A 1,188-nucleotide genomic window follows, 5' to 3' on the forward strand; every position below is an offset into this window, starting at 1 on the left:
TCCTCTTACAGGGAAGGTGCACAGATATCTTGCATTTGGACCTCCTTCTGGCCGAAGAAGAAGGCCCAAAACAGGACCTTTCCCAGAAGCTGTGTTGCTTTGGCAGGTCACAGAAGCTGTCCTCTTCTGTGGTGCACCCTTTCACCTGTGCAGACAAAGTTCCTAAGTTCGGCTGAATCCCAGAACCAAGATCGCACCTGCTGCTCCTGAGGCAGAGGGCTTCTGAGCCAGGCGGACACCTGTCCTCTGGCTTGGAGTGTGGCCGGATGTCTGCGACCCGAAAAGGGTGCTGTCTCAGCGGCTCTGTGGCTCCCACCTGTCCCAGAAGCTGTCTGCTTCTGTGGTGCACCGTCTCACCTGTGCAGACTAAGTTCCTAAGTTCGGTGGAGTCCCGGAACCAGGAAAATACTTTTAAATAGCAAATATGAATTTTCTTCACTGTGGCTTCAGATATTGAGGTTGATAAATCCAAATTTCTGAGATTAGCAATGTGGTCCACCCCTTTATGCCTTCTATGACCTTAGACTAGGCACTTGTGTTTCTTTGCCTGAGTTTCCCTATCTGGGAGAGAATAGTTGTGATAACACTTACACTGGTCTGCTTTGAGGAATTCACTTTAGTTAGTTTAGTTGGTTTTGGCAAACCTTGTATGTGCAGCAACATAGGAAGTTCTGTTGCTGGTTGGAAGAGATGAGCTTCCTCTGATATCCAGAATGTAGCTATTTTGAAGGTACAGGTCTGCTGCAAATTCTAGTACCTACATGATAGAGCTCAGGAATCTGTCTCCATGCATAATGTATGTACACTTCTTTAAATAATTTATCAACTGTTTTATTGTTTCAAAAGAATTGTGAAATATGTGAAGCTCTAAACATCTATCTATCCCTTGTATTTGTGAGTTTCAGCCTAGAGATGTAACAAATGTTTCCTTTCTGATTCTCTGTGGAGCACACTGTTAGTTCAGTAAACATTATGCTAAGTTTCATTTTCCTTAGGGAGAACCAGGGCAGATATCTGCATAAATGCACGGAATGTGAACAACATCTGTGGGATTATTTGATGACGGCTTAGAATAACATCCCCATGGATTCTAAGATACATGATCATGGATGTCTGATAAATAACTTGAAATTTTTATCCCATTGAAGGGTGTGGTCACAGAAAAAAAGAATTATTGTGGAATTAACC

The sequence above is a fragment of the Mus caroli genome, chromosome 18 (assembly GCF_900094665.2).
Source record: "Mus caroli chromosome 18, CAROLI_EIJ_v1.1, whole genome shotgun sequence".
Classification (NCBI taxonomy): Eukaryota; Metazoa; Chordata; class Mammalia; order Rodentia; family Muridae; genus Mus; species Mus caroli.